The sequence below is a fragment of the Diospyros lotus genome, chromosome 5, assembly GCF_014633365.1.
Source record: "Diospyros lotus cultivar Yz01 chromosome 5, ASM1463336v1, whole genome shotgun sequence".
NCBI lineage: Eukaryota > Viridiplantae > Streptophyta > Magnoliopsida > Ericales > Ebenaceae > Diospyros > Diospyros lotus.
In genome coordinates, this window is record NC_068342.1 from 5,557,447 (window position 1) to 5,577,974 (window position 20,528).

At 33.5% G+C, this 20,528-nt stretch overlaps 1 pseudogene; it reads left to right on the forward strand.

Moving 5' to 3' along the window:
• The first annotated feature begins 6,952 nt into the window (after positions 1-6,952).
• LOC127801513 (uncharacterized) lies at positions 6,953-14,510 on the forward strand (annotated as a pseudogene).
• Positions 14,511-20,528: the final 6,018 nt, after the last annotated feature.

Sequence of the window (20,528 nt, forward strand, 5' to 3'; positions counted from 1 at the left end):
TTTCAATTTATCAAAAGCATTTTGACAGGCAGGACTCCATTCAAACGGAACATCTTGAGACAACAAATGGCACAAGGGTCTTGTTATGGTGCTAAAGGAAGCAATGAATCTCCTATAAAACCCTGCATGTCCCAAAAAACTTCTGATGTCTTTCACATTCCTAGGGATGGGGAGTTTTTGAATTGTTTCAATTTTTGACCTGTCTACCTCCATCCCCCTAGATGAAACGATGTGCCCCAAGACTATGCCCTGTTTCACCATGAAGTGACATTTTTCCCAATTGAGTATCAGATTTGTTTCCTCACATCTTGCTAAAACCTTTTTCAGATTCTCCAAACAGGCCTCAAAGTTACTTCCATAAACAGAAAAGTCATCCATAAATACTTCAACAATCTGCTCAACCATTTCACTGAAAATGCTCATTATACACCTTTGAAAGGTGACTGGAGCATTGCATAACCCAAATGGCATGCGCCTGTATGCAAATGTCCCAAATGGACATGTGAAAGTAGTCTTCTCTTGATCTTCTAGTGCAATTTCTATCTGATTGTACCCTGAGTACCCATCTAAGAAACAATAGTAGGCTTGGCCTACTATTCTCTCCAGAACTTGATCCAAGAAAGGCAAAGGAAAATGATCTTTCCTTGTCACAGAATTGAGCTTTCTATAATCAATGCACATATGCCATCCTGTCTGGATGCGCGTGGGAATCAGTTCATTGTTCTCATTTTTTACAACAGTGACTCCAGACTTTTTGGGTACTACCTGTGTTGGACTTACCCACTTAAAATCAGAGATTGGGTAAATTATTCCAGCATCCAATAGCTTAAGCACTTCTTTTCTGACAACTTCTTTCATGTTGGGATTTAATCTCCTTTGCATTTGCCTAACTAGTTTTGCTCATTCTTCCAAGAATATCTTATGAGTACAGATCAAAGGGCTAATACCTTGTAAATCTGAAATGGTCCATCCTAATGACTTCCTGTGTGCTTTTAGAACTTCTATTAGTTGTTGCTCTTGCTGAGGTGTCAAACTTGAAGAGATCACCACTGGGAATGCTTCCCCTTCTCCTAAAAAGACATACTTCAAATCACTGGGCAATGGCTTTCTCTCAGGCGTGGACTGATGGCTATCAAGAGCCATGAGCTTACTGTCCAAGTTCCTTAATGGCTCTAAACTAGGCATCCATGTAGGCTTCTCACTTTCTTTGCTTATAACTTCCACTTCTTTTATTTCTTCAAGATCTTGATTTCCTTCTTTGGGTCTTCTCATGAACTCTTCAAAACAGTCATTGGTCAGTGTTTGGATCAAGTCTACCTCCTCCACTTCACTCTCAGTGTCCTGATGTTTAGCTACCCTGAAGATATTCATTTCTACAGTCATGTTCCCAAAAGATAGCTTTAACACACCATTCCTATAGTTGATGATGGCATTTGATGTGGCAAGGAATGGTCGACCTAAGATGACTGGCACAGGAGGTTGAGGCCCTTGATGCGGCTGGGTGTCCAAAACGATGAAGTCCACTGGAAAGTAGAACTTATCGATTTGTACCAGAACATCCTCCACAATTCCTCGTGGAACTTTGACTGATCGATCAGCCAGCTGAAGGGTCACTCTAGTGGGTTTAAGCTCACCTAATCCCAACTGTTGATACACACTGTATGGCAACAAATTGACACTAGCTCCTAAATCCAAGAGTGCCCGATCAACCTTTTGACTTCCTATGATGCATGTAATGGTTGGACAGCCTGGGTCTTTGTATTTGGGAGGAGTTTTCAATTGGAGAATGGCGCTGACTTGTTCAGTCAAGAATGCCTTTTCATGCACATTTATTTTTCTTTTGACAGTGCACAGATCTTTCAAAAATTTTGCATATGAAGGTGTTTGTTTGATTGCATCCAACAGCGGGATGTTGATTCTCACTTGCTTAAACACTTCATATATATCTGCATTTTGTTGCTCTTTTTTCAAATGATTCAACCTTTGTGGAAAAGGTGGTTTGGGCCTGTATTGAATTTCTTTCTCATCTTCTTTTTGTTTTTCATTTTTCTCATTTTTTTCATTTTTCTCCACGGTGGATTCATGATCTTTTAGTTCTTTTTCTTCATCAACATGTTGGTTTATCCTAGGATCAGTTGGTTTCTCAATTATTCTTCCACTTCTTAGGGCAGTCACTGCTTGCACTTGTTCATGAGTGTTGGTTTCACTATTTGAAGCTTTTACCTGGTTGGTTTGCCTAATTGGGTTAGGATTAGTTTGGGATGGAAACCTTCCGGGTTCTCTCACACACAATGTTTGTGTTATCTTGGTCAACTGGCTCCTAATGTCTTCTATGGCTCTGTTTGTTTGGTCTTGATTTTTGACAAGTTGAGCAACCTGATTGTTGATACCTGTTTGACTTTGGATGAACTGGTGCAAGGTATCTTCCAAAGATCTCCTATGAGGAGGTTGGTAGATATTGGATGAAGAACCTTGATTTTGTTGGAAGGTGTGTTGTTGTGTAGGGAAGGAAGGTTGAGAATGATTTCCAGAATCATTTCTCCAAGAAAAATTGGGGTGATTTCTATTATTGGGATGGTATGAATTGTAGTTCTGATTATTCCCATAATAGGCTCCACTCTGATTTTGATTTTGTCTCCCCTCAAAGTTGTGTGAATGATTGTTATTAGTCTGCCCATACAATACCTCCTTGAAAACAGGTAGGGTAGGACATTCTTCAGTTAAATGATCTGTTGCATCACACACAACACACTTTACGTCCACTTGATTAACAGATTGCACCTTTTTGGGTTGCATGTTTTCAACTTTCTTTGTTAAAGCAGTTAGTCTTGCATTTAAATCGTCACTCTCACTCAGTTGGTATCTCCCTCTAGGTTGTGGATTTTCTCTTGAATCAAGAGTAGATGTTGGACCAACTTCCCAGTTCCTTGTATTCTCAACCAATGTGTCAAAGAAGTGGAAAGGTTTTTCTGGAGTCTTCTCATAGAATTCTCCATTGCACATTGTAGAAACTAGCATTTTCAATTGGGGAGTGAGTGAATCATGAAAGAAACTGACCACTCTCCATTGCTCAAAAGCATGGTGCGGACAAGTGTGAAGAAGGTCTTTAAACCTTTCCCACGCTTGAGCAAAATTCTCATTTGGTTTACAGGCAAAGTTCATGATTTGTCTTTGAAGAGTAGCAGTTCTGTTGGCAGGGAAGTATTTTTTTAAGAAAGTTGTTTGCATTTCTCTCCAAGTTCCTATAGATCTAGGTGGGAGAGTGCTTAACCATATTTTTGCCTTATCTTTCAGTGAGAATGGAAAGAGTTTTAATCTTATGACATCCTCATTTGCTGTATGGTCCATGCAAGTGCTACATACTTCCTCAAATTCTTTCATATGAGTATATGGATTTTCAGAATCCATGCCATGAAAAGTTGGCAACAATTGGATTGTGCCAGGTTTGAAGTTAAACCTATGATGGTTAATGGGAAGAATAATGCATGAGGGGGTTGTCTGCCTAGGAGGATGAAGATACTCCCTAAGGGGTCTGATCATACCCTGATAAATGGGATCAGGGTCACCGTGGTCACTACCATGTGCAGACATGTTGTGTGCAAGTGGCATGTTCTCATTGTGTTGAGACATGAGTGATTGATATTCTATAGTTTTACCTAACCTAAGTATCATACACTATGCACAAATAAAAATAAAGTAAAAAGAAACAGAGTTACCGAATTTATCAGGACATGCCTCTTCTTATATATATATATTTTTTTTGTTTTTGCCTCAACCTCCTCGGCAACGGCGCCAAAATTTGGCTGCACTCCCACCCTGCAATTAAAATACAAAACAAAACACAATAAAAATTTTATATTTTTTCTTTATTTAGGTGAGAGGTTTATACTCGTCAGTGTACGAGTGCAGTTGTAGTCCAAATTTATATTTATATTTTCTGAATGAGTCCAGGTCGTCCACTGAGAGATTTATTTATGGCAAAATAAAAAGAATGTCACACACAAGCACACACGCATTTGGACAAATTGGCAATAAGGTTTTTTTATAGTTTTTTAAACAACAGATACTAGGAAATAAATTAAGGCAGTAATTGAAATAAATACTTAAAGTGAGAATATAAAATTGGATAGTACTTGAGTTAAGACAATTTTAGTGCGAACCCGTTGATTCCCAAATTTTAACAGATAAGGTTAGTAACATTAATTTAATTTCAGATATGAGGGTTTGTTATTAAATGCAATTAGAGATTATAATAGTTCTAGTTTAAGCAATCCCCATACATGATATGTGAGATTCTAATTTAAGCAGCTACCATAAATCCAATTACAATTAATATACAACACAACTAAATTAATCATCCGGGTTTGGGTATGATAGCGTTTCCAGTTCTAGTAACTCTCATGCGTGACATGAAAGCTCTAAGTTAGGCTTACGCTCCAATCTAAACCTAGTGATTTCTCAATAATTAAGATATACTCATACTGAAATTTAAATTAATATTACTCATTTAAAGCGTAGCTTTCTTCGAGAATCATTGGCGTTGGACATTGTCCTTGCCTTAACCCAAGATTAGATTTAGCTACTCATTTCTATTTAAAAGTTAATTGATATGAATTTAAATGACGTAATTTAAATAACAGAATTTAAATGACAATAATTAAAATAGCAGAAACTAACCGGCCATTTAGGCGCTGGATAATTAAATGACAAGAATTAAAATTACATAAATTTAAAGGCATAAACTAACCGGCCATTTAGGCGGTGGATAATTAAATGACAAGAATTAAAATTACAGAAATTTAAAGGCACAAATTAATCAGCCATTTAGGAGGTGAATAATAAAGTAATAATAAATGACATAAGAATTTAAAAGAAGAAAGGAAGGAAGTAAGATCACAAGAGAGAATACTAAAGAAAAGGGGAAAGAAACACACCTAATAAAGCTCTCACATAAAAAATAAAAATAGATTTCTATAAATTGATTTTTTAATCTTCATTAGGATTAAAAATAATCCTTGGGCCTTCTCCAAATAATATCTTCCATGGGTTGTTCAAATTGGGCCTTAATTCTTCATGGGCTTGATTTTTTCATGGGTTTGATTTCTTCATGGGTTTGATTTCTTCATGGACTTTAAGTTTTCATGGGCTTGAATTCTTCATGCCTAAAAAAAAATAATTTAATGTTATTAATAAATTATATATTATATATATGTATTACACATGGCACATATATATATTAGATTATATTATATATATATATATTACATGCATGCATATAATGATGTATATGTATTATATATAATTTTATATATTATTATTATTATTATTAAATTTTACTTTAAAATTTCATTTTATTCATTTTTCAATTTAAACTTGCATATAACCATAAAATATATATTAATATCTAATTTAAATCATTTTTAAGATCAAAAGAAGGGTATAATTATAACAAAATTTTTACAAAATTAACCACTAATCAGCTACCAAACCTTGTTATTAAATGTTCACGCTTATAAATTATATACTAACATATACAACCACTATTTTCCATAATTATAATTTATATTCTTTATTATAAATTGAAAAACATAAATTAATTGAATTAAATTAAATAAATTAATTGGTTAAAAAATAAAAAGAATATTTTATATATTTTTTAAAATTTCTTTTTAAAATTATTAAAATTTTATATGTTAAATTTCTTTTTTTTTTCTTAAAATTAAAATTTGTAATGAATTTTGCTGTGATTTTTTAAAATTATTTAATTTTATTTTTTAATTATTTAATTTTTTTTAAAATTAAAATTTTTAATTAATTTTGCGACGGTTTTGAAAAACCGCCACAAATGTTATTTAATTTTAATTTTTAATAATTAAATTAGTTTTTTGAATTTAGCAACGATTTTCAAAAAATAGCCTCAAAATTAAATTTTTAATGAATTTTGCGATAGTTTTCAAAAAATCACCGCAAATGTTAAAGTATTTTTATTTTTAATTAAATAATTATTTTCTAAATTTAGCCACGATTTCCAAAAACTGCTGTAAAATTAATTTTAATTTTTAATTTTGCGGCAGTTTTCAAAAAACTATCGTAAAATTAAATTTTTAATGAATTTTGCGGTGGTTTTCAAAAAACCGCCACAAATGTTAAAATATTTTTATTTTTAATTAAATAATTATTTTCTAAATTTAGCGACGGTTTCCAAAATCGCCGTAAAATTAATTTTAATTTTTAATTATTAAATTAGTTTTTAAATTTAGTGGCGATTTTTTAAAAACCACCACAAAATGTTTAAAAAACCGCCGCAAAGAATGTATTTTGCGGCAGTTTGTAAACCGCCGTAAAACATAATCTTTTGCGACGGTTTTAAAAATCGCCCAAAAAAATCGCCACAAAAAATTAAATTTTTTGTAGTGAGTATGACTATTGTTAATGCATAAAAATGACAACTATATTTATATTTATATAATTTATTACGACAACCTATAATTTATATCTTTCCTAATTAATTGGGTCTTGACTTTTAATTTAATAAATATTAAATTTCTTAATTACAACCATAATATTTCATTAATTTGTATTAAGTGTAATATTGTTTTTTTAAAATGCACTACATAAATAATAAAAACTAAAACGCATTATTTGATGTTTTATGTGTATTCGCTTGCAAAATGCCATTCAACAAGATAAGCTATACCAAAATTAATAATTTAACATTTTTAGTCTACTATTGTTTTTTTGAAGAAATTTTGACCTATATTGTTATTAAAATTAGAGGCAGTTTAGTGCCATTGTATTTATTTCTATTCTATTCTAAGCAAAAAAAAAAAAAAGTGAATTGCAAAGCTAATTGTAAATTTCTTATTAGGTCAGAATATAAAAACATAAAAACACCAAATTATTCTCACCTTAAATTTTTGGTATTTTAATTCTTTTAGACCTTCACACGCCAATGCACGCCCAAATCAACTCAACTCTTTCGCAACCTGCGTCGCATTCAGGAAGAGCAAATCTATGTCAATTGAATGAACAACAGAGGCCATTCTCCAACATAACAAATGGTACTATATATTTTAAATGGAAGAAAAATAAATTTCTTAATCAATAATTTTTTCACAAAATCTAATTAAATTTATTTCTCTCAGATATTAGACATCAAATGTTTGGGAGTTAGTTTATGCAACATTCAACGGGCGACATACCATCAAATGAATATCATGGGAGTAGATCGTTGCGTTTACTGGGGTCGGGAAAACACACAGTTGAAATAAAGTCTACTCTACCATCCATATCAGGCGTAACTACATATGATCAAATTATTACCACTCAATTGTTGCCAAACTCAAGTAATATTACAATTTTCTTTTATCTTCACTATTTCGTAATAACAAAATAACAATAATTTTATTATATTTATAATGCCTTAGCAAAATAACAATAATTTTACTATAATTCCATTTATAGAAATATTATTTACAAAATTTAGTACGAAACAAATTTAGAATTTTTTATTAAATAATTTTTCTTGACAATTTTTTCATCAGAATATGAAGATTTTGGAGATCCGACTTTTAAGTGCGAGTTCTGTGCGGCAATTTTTTGGTTTGAGGAAAGATTGTATAAACATTATAAAACATGTCGGTCCCCAAAGTTCTCTTTGTGTTGCACTCATGGAAAGGTTGTGCTTCCACGTATGCCTGATCCTCTGCAAGTATTTAAAGATTTGTTATATGGCCATGATGAGAGAAGCAAACATTTTTGTGAAAACATTCGATCATACAACATGATGTTTTCTTTTACATCTATGGGAGGGAAGATAGATTCTCAAATCAACAATGGAAGATTTGCTCTTGTTTTCATTTTACACGGAGAGAATTACCATTATATTGGGAGTTTATTGCCTGTAGAAGGATCGACTCCTAGGTTTGCTCAACTTTACATTTATGATTTGGAGAATGAAGTGGAAAACAGAATCCAATCAGTGAGGTATGCATTTTTAATGTGCAACGATACTTTTTATTTTAATTTTTTTACTGTATGAATACGTTAAGATCATGTTTTATAAAATAAAAATCAATTTTTTATTGTGCAGAAGGTCATCAATTGGTCACACTTTGCATGAGGATATTGTGTCTGATCTAAAACAGATGCTTGATGTGCATAATGTTCTTGTGCAATCTTTTAGAATGGTGACAGAAAGGATACGTCAAGGTGAAGCTGGAAATGTTCAGTTGAAACTCATAATTGGTAAGAGGGACGGAGATGGTAGAAGATATAACATGCCTGATGTTAAAGAAGTTGCTGCTTTAATAGTTGGAGATTTTGAAACATTACCAGGTGCTCGAGACGTTGTGGTCGAAACTCGATCCAGATTACTTAAACGTATTAATGAGTTACATGTGTCGTATCTGGGGTTGCAATATCCATTGCTTTTCCTTTACGGTCAGGATGGCTATAGAGCTGACATTCCATTGAGTGGTTCAAGATCTAGGTTGTCTGGTGCGAGAAAGAAATTGAGTATGAGGGAATTTTTTGCATATAGAATTATGGAGAGAGATTGTGAGTCCTCGAACATTTTATTTTCCAAAAGGTTATTTCAACAATTTTTGGTCGATGCATATTCAATGGTGGAATCATCACAATTGGCGTATATTAGGTTTCACCAAAAGGAGTTGAGGTGTGAGGTATACAAAGGCTTGGAAGAGGCCTTAGTTAGAAGTGACTCGGATCCTGTATCATTAGGGAAGAGAGTATACTTGCTTTCTACATTTACAGGGGGTCCACGGTATATGATCAACTGTTACCAGGATGCGATGGCTATATGCAGATGGGCTGGATACCCAAATTTGTTCATTACATTCAGATGTAACCCGAAATGGCTAGAAATTGTTCATTTTTTGGATAAGAGGGGTTTGAAGGCTGAAGATCGTCCTGATATACTCTGTAGAGTATTCAAGACTAAGTTGGATTTTTTTATGAGAGACATACGATGTGATAAAATTTTTGGCCCAGTGAGAGCAGGTACGTACTCATGTTTATTAAATTCTAGGCATTTTATTCTCATGACAATAGTCGTTATCACTAATACAGTAAAATACAATGTTTATTAATTTTTTATCTACTTTTTTTTTCCATAGCAATGTATACAATTGAATTTCAGAAACGTGGTTTGCCCCATGCCCACATTGTAACACCCTGCCTTCCAGGGCATTATTATATGCTAGGATTTTTTTTTTTTTTTTGTACATCAAACATAAACTGGCAATAAATCCTCAATATAACTTTTATTTAATAACATTCCCACATAAAGTAAGGGAATAATACACTTTAGACATAGTGGAAGCAAGATCAGAACCTGTAAGAAATCTCGAAAACATAACATATGTGGGTACATACATATCGTTCACCCAACATAACATTACAGACGATGTTAAAGTCTAAACAATATATCCAAATAAAATAGATAGTCCTAGTCCCACATAGGACCCACAAAATTTCCACCACGATCATGCCTCAATCACTTCCTTGCCCTTCCGGCTACTTGGCTGGCCTGGAACGTGGAATATTCTAGGGACATAATCCAATATTAGAAGATGAAATCTTCTAAGTGAGGGTTAGATAAATATGAATGTATGATGCATGATGCATGGACAATTATAAACATATACCCACAATGTAACTTTCCAGGCCCATCAGCCGGGCACGGAACCCTAGGTAGAACCCCGAACCTCTTGCAGGATAAGCCTAACGTTGTTCCATTAATTGCCCTAGGGAAATTTCGGCTACACTCTTAGGGTGATATCCCAACCCCATGCACGAGTTTCAATATGACAAAAATATCGTGTCGTGCATATATCACATTTTTCCATGCAGTAGTATATGAGCGAAAATGATCATAGCATGTGAAAATATTATACATAGCAAGAAAATCATATCGTATATGAGTTATAGGGACAAAACCACTCACCTTTCACAAAAATCAGGATGCCTCGAAAAACATGCAAATTGTCTCGATTTGCATGCCAATTTTGAAATTTGCACCAAATGTTTCACCTCAAGTCCAAAAGCACCCTAGGCAAGATGTTTATTTAAAAAATCAATAAACACTATTTTTCCTCTATTTTCTTGCCTTTTTCTCTAATTTTCTTCAATTTTTCCTTACTAATATTCTAAAATAAATACCCACACCCATTTTTCTCCAAATATTTTTACATGGAAAATCATCAAATAAATCTCTAAATATTTTTAAAAAAAATTCAGAAAATAACAATGTCACACGCACCCGCACGCATCGACGCGTGTTAGGGCGATTGAGACTGGCGCGTGGGGCCCACGTACTGGTCGTCTTCTCCGACCATGGCCTTGCCGAAAAGTGGGGTTTTTGCACCACCAGAAAGCCTATGCCAAGTCGATCACGATGGCATAGGTTTCAGCCCGAAAGGAGCATCAGAGACTGCCCAACCGGCCACTTGAAAGCTGGGCCAGGCGGTCCGTTTCGTTTTCCGGCGAGGCTTCGAATAGCCTTCAAATCTCAACCAAAATGCTTTAAAATGCACATAAATGATCCTTACCTTATGGGAAACAAAATCCCCTTATCCTTGCCTCTCAATTTGTTCAAAATAGCCTTTGATTTGAGCCTCCAACTTCTGAAAATTTCGGCCATCAAGAGCTCTATTTATAGGCGAATGTCGAGCTTCGAAATGGCCTTGGATGGCTTACCCACTGCCTTAGGCATCTTCACCACCCCCAGATCGACCTAAAGGCACTAATATTCGCCTGCAAAAGCAAGTTGCAGGTCTCCCATTTTTGGCCAACTTTCTTGGCCGATTTTCTCGAAATTCCAGCCACTCCGGTGGTCGTTGTCGGCTCATGATGGTTCCTATGAGATCCCCGAACATACCTCGTGCTATCCCATTGCCTGAAATGGCCGACCAGAGCTGGTGCGGCACTGTCAAAAGCCATGGCTATGGAGTTTCTGAAATTGCAGTTTCGCCCCTCAGATTCGATTTTTCCATTTTGGCCCCTTTCCTCACAACCCCTACACTTTCCTCAATTTCCATTGAGCCCCTTAAGTTCCAATCTTTCAATTTCCTCTTTGCCACTTTTGCAAAAAATGACATTTTGACCCTCCTCGGGCAACTTTGGAAAATTGCACTTAGGCCCGTTTCTCTGTTTAGGCTTTAAACCTACTCGTTTCTTCTTGAAACCTCTGAAGGGTTGCTCTATTCCACAAACCGAAGCTTTCCATAGCTTCCGTTATCATTTCGGGAGTCTCCTACGAGAATTCGATTTTGCAGCTTAAATAGCGACTGCATTTTTGCTATACCGAAAATCGTTCCTGATTGCATTTCTTTCGGTCCTAAAAATCATGTCTCGAGATGCTCGTTAGAGCATTCCTATTTCCTTAGACATTTAAGCTTTAAGGTACTCCCTTCGGCTGATTCGATAATTTTTTTTTTGGGGCTTTTCAGATATTTAATTTTCCCAAATTTCTAATTTTCCTTTAAAACAATAACCCAAAGTTCTTGGGTATTACACACATACTTTTATTCTTGAACCAGGAAGCTAGAAATCCTACTGGAGATGATATTGACAAAATAATCTTGCTGAAATACCCGATCAATTAAGTGATCCTCATTATTATGCAGCAGTTAGAGATTTCATGATACATGGTCCATGCGGTGTACTACGGCAGAACTCTTCGTGTATGGCCAATGGTCGTTGGAGTAAACATTATCCAAAGAAATTCAATGCCTCCACTGTTGTTGATGAAGATGGGTACTCGATATATATGCGTCATGACAATGAGAGGATCGTTAATAGAAACAGTATTGATCTAGACAATCGATTTGTAGTGCCGCACAATCGACAACTTCTTATGAAGTATGGTGCTCACATTAACGTCGAATGGTGTAATCAATCCAGATCTATCAAGTACCTATTTAAATACGTGCATAAAGGTCACGACCGTGTCACTGCAAGTTTCTACCAAAGTGCTGACAAAGATGGGAACAAGAAAGAGGTTGATGAAATCAAGATATACTATGATTGTCGATATATTTCACCTTATGAGGCTGCTTGGCGGATATTTGGGTTCGACATTCATTTCAGGGATCCTTTAGTTGAGCATCTATCTTTTCATCTCCCTGATCAACAGAGTGTTATATTTTCAGATTATGACCCAATTCAAAATGTTATGAATCGTCCAACTATTAGACACAATATGTTCACCGAATGGATGGAAGCAAACAAAAAGTGCAAATGGGCCAGGGAGCTTACATACGTTGAGTTTCCAACAAAGTTTGTTTGGAATAATAGTGGTAAAGAGTGGCAACCAAGGAAAAAAGGCCTTTTAATAGGGTGAATGTTCTATGTTGCTCCTGGTACCAAAGAACTCTATTACTTGAGAACTTTGTTGAATATTGTTCGCGGCGCTACAACATATGATGATATCAAGACTGTCAATGGTGTGGTATATAGTTCATTTAGGGATGCATGTTATGCTTTGGGGTTACTAAATGATGACAAAGAGTATATAGATGGCACAGTGGAAGCAAGTTAGTGGGGGATAACACATTCTCTTAGAAACCTTTTCGCAACATTGTTGACATCAGATTCATTGTCTTGACCTGAGTATGTTTGGAGCAAGTGTTGGCAGTACTTGTCAGATGACATATTCTATAGGCGTCGTAGTGTCTTGGGTCATGCAGGTAATTTTTATATTAAACAAATATAGTAATAAATTATACTCATTTTTTTAAAAAATATTTTCGTTATTAAAAGCATAACGTTAAGTGCCTTTGATAAAAAATTGTTTTGATGCTGTTTTTTTTTTACGTCATTTTATAAACAGATCTTCAGTTGACAGATAATGAAATTCAAAGTTATGCTTTGTTGGAAATTGAAAAAATATTACAAGGAAGGGGTAAGAGTCTCCTTGAGTTTGATGGAATGCCATTTCTTGATGATGTTGATGAATTGGTGTCTGGAAATAGGCTTATATATGACGAGCTATCATACGATAGGAAAAAATTGACAGAGGATCATAAAAATTATGTCAACTAGTTGACTAATGAGCAGAGATATGCTTACGACAGAATAATGCATGTTGTGGATGGTGATGAAGGAGCTGTGTTCTTTTTAAACGGTTTTGGAGGAACTGGGAAGACCTTTGTATGGAAAACACTATCTGCTAGAATTTGATCGAAAGGGGATATAGTGCTAAATGTTGCATCAAGTGGTATTGCGTCACTTTTGTTACCAGAGGGTCGTACAGCTCATTCTAGATTTGTCATTCCCCTAAACCCCACTAAAGACTCCACGTGTAATATTAGATAGGGGAGTCCACTGGCAAAATTGATAGCAAAAATGAAGCTAATAATCTGGGACGAGGCTCCTATGATGCACAGATATTACTTTGAAGCCTTGGACAAAACCATGAGAGATATGTTAAGGTTCGCCATTAATGATAGCAATGATAAACCTTTTGGAGGAAAAACAATCGTGGTTGGTGGTGATTTTTGTCAGATTTTGCTTGTTATTCCAAAAGATAGCAGACAAGACGTTGTTCATGCCACTATCAATTCATCATACTTATGGACACATTGTGTGATTTTGAAGCTAACAAAAAACATGAGGCTTCAGAGTTATGGCAATTGTCATGATGTGCACAAACTAAAAGATTTCTCTGACTGGTTTTGCAATATTGGAGATGGGAAAATTGGTTGGGAAAATGATGGAAAAATGATCGTCGATATTCCACGTGATGTTTTGGTTGGTGCATCGAATGATACAATTCAGTCTATAGTTGAAAGTACATACCCGTCTTTTTTAGAAAATGTTTGTGATGCATCCTATATGCAAGGAAGAGCCATTCTAGCACCCACACTCGATGATGTCCAAGCTATAAATGATTTCATGATTTCCAAAAATCCGTGTGAAGAGAGGACATATCTTAGTTCAGACACAATGTGCCACACTGAAAGAGTATTTGGTTTGTTTGCAGAAATTCATTCAACTGAACTTTTAAATGGAATAAGATGTGCTGGGGTGCCTAATCATGAATTGAAGCTTAAAGCTGGTGTCCCTGTTATGCTTATGAGAAATATTGATCATGCTTCAGGGCTTTACAATGGTACAAGATTGGTCATCATGAAACTCGGATGCCATGTTTTAGAGGCAAAAATGTTGTCAGGTGGTAATGCAGGTAACAAGCTCTTTATTCCACATATGCCATTAACTCCTCCAGATGTGCGGTTACCTTTTAAATTTCAGAGAAGACAGTTTTCACTGATTGTTATGGCATGACCATAAATAAGAGTCAAGGTCAGTCACTATCACATGTTGAACTGTACTTGAGGAGGCCAGTGTTTGCTTACGATCAACTTTACGTTGCACTTTCTAGAGTTACAAGTTGACGAGGATTGAAAATTTTTATATGTGACGGTGAAAAAAAATAAATTGATTCGACAACAAATGTCGTGTATAAAGAAGTGTTCCAAAAATTGTAACAATATTTTATATGTCAATTTATTCATATTACATTTGAATTAGCTCATATTACTCTTATTATAATATTTTTTAATTAAAATTTATTTTTTTAATATTTTATGGCCGTGCAACGAACGGGTGTAAAACTAGTTTGTCATTATACAAAGAGAGTTGAGAAACTGTACACAAAATTGTCCCCCAAAAAATGTAAAGAAATATCCATATGCTTTGTAAAAATAATTGAAAATAGTCACGTATCTTGGAAAGTTTATCATAAAATAGACTAAACATGCCCTCATCGTGCTTATAGGCCCAATACAATATAATATATTATTTATTTATTTTTATTCATCTTGGACGTTTGAGTTTCGCCCGACTAATCTTTAGAGATGGGTGACCTTTCCCTTGAAATACCGTCGGGTAAATTGGAATGCGGACACAATCTATATACACAAACAATAGAATATATTATTAAATAATAATAACTGCATATTCCTCATAATAAAAGATAACAAAAAGAAAAAGAAAGAAAAGCTTTCTACAGAGACAGAGATTACAACACTTTGCCTAGTTTCCATCAAAACTCTCTGGAATATTGTCGCATTTGCTTGAAATTCAAAGTGAATAGATATGCCAGAGCCCACAAATGCAATAGTAGAAGTACATTTGTAGACTTCTCTAACACTGTGGCCCAAATTTAGTTGTCGGTATTCGCAATTGGTTACTGAAGACATCACTACCAAGAGAATGAAGGACCAAAAAGGCAAACTCAAGAGGACAAATCGACATAACCAAGTGGGAATATTGGGAGAAGATTATTCAGTTGGCTAACAATGAAAAACACCTCATTACCAGTGGATCTGTAGAATCTGTATTAAATGTAAATATCAAAATCATGGGAGAGATAAAGGAAGGAATTACCCTCGTATTAGATATTCAATCATTGGGATGCTTCAATCTCTCCAGAACCCCCTCCCCCTCTGCCTGCTACTTCCTTAGTTGATGTAATCGCAGAAGTTTCTATGCAGGGGCTGTTTTTGGATTGATTTCATTCGGCAAATAATTGGGGATTTTTTGATCCATGGCATAACAGGTCTTGCTTGCATTCATAATTGTCACGGAAGAGCCCTCTTGGCGAGCTAAGTAAACCCGTAGTGTTTCTTTTGTATTGGAGCATAACTGATGTCGGTGATTCTAGGTGTCTCAGGATAATTTCCTAAAAATTTCTGAGGTTTGTGAAATAGCAGATGCGCCACAGTTCGATCTATTGAGTTGGTCTTTGTCTCCCCATCAGCCATTCCAGTAAACCAACTAATATGATAACAACACGCGAACTATGAGATGTCAAGAAAAGTCGGGTTTATAAGAGACAGTGATTAACAACATCTAGTGCAATGTTCAACATTAGATAGTGTGGTCATAGCGTAAATGAACTATGAATAATCATAAGAAAGACAGAAAGCTAGATATCTCAATTAAAGCAATGAGAAGTTTAGTTTGGGAATTAGTGATGTATGCATGTTGGCATTTAGAAAGAAGAAAACATGTGTTGCTGTAGACCCATGGATAAATTTGGTGAAGGATATTCATCCTCAATTGAAAGACTTAGGGATCTGGGTGAAGAAGATATGTTGAGAATATCTCTCTCTTGGATAGTGTTTCAAATGCGAAGTGGGGGCAAGGAGAGGTACCTTTTGGTGAACATCTCAGTGAGTGAAGCATTGAACCAAACATTTGAGAGGCCCACTTTTTATGCCCCGGGTTTTTAATGGGCGTTTTGTATTCTCACCATTAATTAGACACTTTAATTAGCATCAACATAGAAGGAAATCAATAATACTATAGAAGAATGGATTTCAATAGCATTCTTTTTTTAATTCAGATTTACCTCAATTAGGAATTAACAATATTCTTATGGTTGGAATACACTTGAGTTGAGAACACTTATAATTTTGTTGATGTTCAAAATCAAACAATACTTGTGGATCATTGTTTTGAATATATACCTATAAGAGATAAATGCAAATTTGTAAAATCAAAAATAACAAATAACCAACACTATATTACAATAATAGCAACTACTGTTATATTTAATTCAAACATAAAAGTAACAAAAAATAAATAAATAAATTAGAAGACAAGAAACATAGAATTGCTTTATTGTTGCATAAAAACAACATAAATAATTCAGTGTAAAAAAACAAAAAAAAAAAAAAAAGGAAAAGAAAATCTGTGAAATAAAAAAAAACACAAACACAAATAAAAAAATAAAATAGCTAAAGTTACAGAATAGTGAACACCCAACAAACAAAAATGCATTGAAACAAAAATAATTAAAAAAATTCAAAAGAAATTGCAAAAGCAAGTTGCTGGAAAGAAAATCAAAGAAAAATAAAGAAAATCAGGTTGTCAAAAACAGTGAACAGTGAAAAACAATGGAAAAAGTAAACCCAGTGTGTGAACAGTGAACTATCGAAAAGAAAATTTAATAGAACGCAAACAATAAGCAAAAAAGAAAGAATATTCGTCAGAGGTGGTTCAGGTCCCTCCAGTGACACTGCCAGTGAAAAACAGGTCACCGGAGGCAAGCCCACGCACTGTCCTGGGCATTTTGCCAGCACGTGAGCTCAAGCACCAACAAGCTTCCAGAGTGTGACAAAGCCAACAGACCTTGGCCACCATCCAGAGCCGGTCCTGGGTTTTCTGAAGCTTGGGCAAATTTTTTTAAGTGTGACCCTTTATATAAATTAAATAAAAAAATAAAAAATATTAATTAATTAATTTTATTAAAATTATAAGAATTTACAAAAGATAAGAAAACTGGTGAACTAGACCAAATCGGACGCCTTTTGGATTGGTTTTATAGTTCAATGATTACAGGGGCGGATCTAGAAATTTACGTAAGGGGAGGCTAAATTTTTTTTTAAGGTATAAAATTACACATTACAAATTTTGGGGTGAGCTGAATTTTTTTTGACTAAATTATTAATAAAATTTATTATTTTTTATATTAAAAAATTATTTTTTTAAACCAAACTAAATATTTTTAATTGTGAGCTGCCTGGGCTTCAGCCCAGGGCAGCTCATGCCTACATCCGCCCCTAAATGGTTAGGTTCTGGTTCTAAAAAATTAAGAACCAATATATTTAGTTTGGTTACTATTTTTTTTTTTCAAACCATGGTTCAAACCAAACGAATCGATATTATACTTATATATATTATAATTTTTTGAGTATATATATATACATATGCATAAATAATATCAGTTCTTAGGAAACTAGCGAGATTTATGAACTCTTTTATTTTTAATCTTTTATGCGCTATTGCTATACTAAATGGTCGATATAATCTCATTTGATGAGATAGTCTATGAATTATTTTATTCTACTTTTACTTCAAGACTTGAAGCATTAATGGAGTTATGGGTTTATTTTAATTAATAAATTTGTTTGTAATTTCATATTTTGCGAAAATATTTAGAAGTTAAATGTTAATTGGATAGAATCGAAATTGAACAAAAATCGGTTCGGTGTGACGGATTGGTCATGGCTTGGTTTTATATATGTAATGGTTCGGTTACGATTCTTATTTTTTCAGAACTTTTAAAAAAATTTGATTACTGGATTCTTATAGAATCGGACTAATTCGAACTATTGACACCTCTACTTTTATCCTTCACAATTAATCGAAGTAAAAACAATCGCCACATGTACTAACAAAATAAAAATAACAATGAAATCTTCTTTTGACATGGTACAATTTATTTTGTTAATTTTTTTTAATTTTTTATACACATATATATATATATATAAGTTTAAAAAGAAAATTGTGCTCCCCTCACTTGTGGGCCCTAGGTTGTGGCCCTGGTAGCCCTGGCCCAGGGCCGGCGCTGCCACCATTTGTCGGCTCAGCTCAATTTGCTATTATGCTTTCATATTGATGAGAAAATAGATTCTTCATTAACAAATCAAGCTAAAATCAGGGCGGGCTCAAGGTTTGGTGGAGCCTTGGTTGATAATTAGTTTAGTGGTATTTTAAAAAAAATAATAAAAATTATTAAGTATTTATTTTTATTATTTTTAAAATATAAAATTATTAATTAAAATTTTGGATTCTAGTTTAAAAAGTATCAATTGATAATATAAATAAAAGAAAAAGATATAAAAATGTAAAAATTAAATAAGTAACAAGAAGAGTTTACTATCAGATCTGTAAATTAAAAATTATTAATTTATTTTTATTTTTTTTAATGTCCAGATAAGTATAAATTTTCATGATGAAATTTCGTCGTCCAAATAATCATTTTAACAAATTGTCTTTCTAAAATAATACCATTTCTTGTCATTTTTTTCATTGCGTTACTAGTTTACATTATATTATTCATTATCTAATATTAAAAAATAATCCGTAAATATAGAAAGTTAAGGGTCTCTTCATCTAAATGATATCTCACTATACATTATTTAATATTAAAAATTAATCCGTGAACTTGAAGAATTAAGGAGCCTCTTCATTCAAATAAAATAATAAAATAAATAAAATATAAATTCTAAAAAAATTATTATAAAATAGAATTAATAATTTTACATCTCAAAACATAAATCTTATTGTGTCTTCAGCGGACCTGGCTAAAACTATGCTATAGCTGTGCATGCCTTGCTCCTCAACATGAGGTGTAATATTAAAAAACTAGCGTATACATGTGCTTAAAGGTACGATGTTAAAAATATTAAGAATAAAATGCATTTATAATTTAAATATATTATATTATAATCATTTTATATGTATTAAACGCTCTACAAAACTCAAATAAAAAATTAACATATAAGATTTATAATATTTACTAATATTACAAATTAAAATATAAGAGTAAATAAAAAAAATTGTAAACATTGAACAAAAAAACAAAAATTAAAGTTATTATATACTTATTAACGTTTTATAATAAAAAAATATTAAATCTATATAATAAAACACATTAATAAGTGCTTTACAATATGAATAAATTAAATTAAAAATTAAATATCAAACAATACATACCAGCCGCCATGTCTGCGGCCATCAACCGGGGAGGGGGGAACCCCGGTTCGGGATTGGAGAACCTTGGGTTCCCGACCGTGAGTGGTCAGAAACTCTTTATTTTTTATATTATTTTAATTAAAAAGATAATACGAATAAAGTAATTTTACATTTCTTTAAGTATCAAAGATTCAACACCTAAAGATAAAAATATTAAATTTCGAATATCGTTTCCTACTTTGATATCATTATTTGAATAAAGACTTTATGGTTAAAACTGCATTTAATCATTATCAAAGAAAGAGATTTTTATTTTTATTGGAATTGAATCATCTATGATTTAAAAAAAAGTAATTCTAAACATCAAATTCTTAAATTATACATATTTAAAAAAAATTAAAATTTACAATACTGGTGTTTTTTATTTAAAAAAGTTCAAATATTGTAGTCGAATAATTTTTTTTTAAAAAATAAGTAATGATATTTAAAATTAAGTATCAATTTTTTAAAAAAATAAATTTAAAAAATTAAAAAAATTGAAGCCCCCGACCGCCACTGGTCGGGGACCCTCTCCAAGGGTCCCCAACTATGCTTTTCCAAAGTTATAATTAATGAATCTTTTTCCAAACCCCATCGATACCCAAATTATTGAGCCATTCGACCAGCGACAGATTGTTTGATTGCCAGTGCAATTATACTCAAAACCCAAAACACACACAACCCTTCATAGTGAGTACGACATTATTCCCAAAGAAATAGGAGCGATACGAAACCCCATATTAGAAATAAATGTCACCAAGGGTCATATATTTAGTTTAAGCCTAAGCCTACCATTTACAGACTCAAGAACAACTCACATATTTATATAATTAATGCGTAGAACCGAATTATGGTAAGGGAAAGATTAAAATATGTAAAACGAGAAAGACTTGCAAAAGGATTGAAGCACACGATGAGAGGGTTAGACACTTGCCTTGAAACGACCAATTCTCGACTTGCACGCACTTCCGCTAGCACGA